Genomic DNA, 258 nt, shown 5'->3' with positions numbered 1-258 from the left:
TAAGTTACATAGATAACATATAGTGGGGAGAGACTGTTGCGTGTATTTAAAGACATATGTCGCATAATACTATTTGAATTTATACAAAATTTGTACATGTGCTGTATCATAAAATATATCATTCTGAAATCAGTTTGCAGTGATCTTAGGTAATCAGGAAAATAACATTTAATTGCTATTTGCAATTGTCTGTCATCAAATGAAAGACAAACCAAAATGCTGATGATACAATGTTTTCTTTATTAATTTTCTTTTCAT

The sequence above is a fragment of the Acromyrmex echinatior genome, chromosome 8 (genome assembly GCF_024713525.1).
Source record: "Acromyrmex echinatior isolate Ae372 chromosome 8, ASM2471352v2, whole genome shotgun sequence".
Classification (NCBI taxonomy): Eukaryota; Metazoa; Arthropoda; class Insecta; order Hymenoptera; family Formicidae; genus Acromyrmex; species Acromyrmex echinatior.
Note: the sequence above shows the minus strand (reverse complement) of the source record.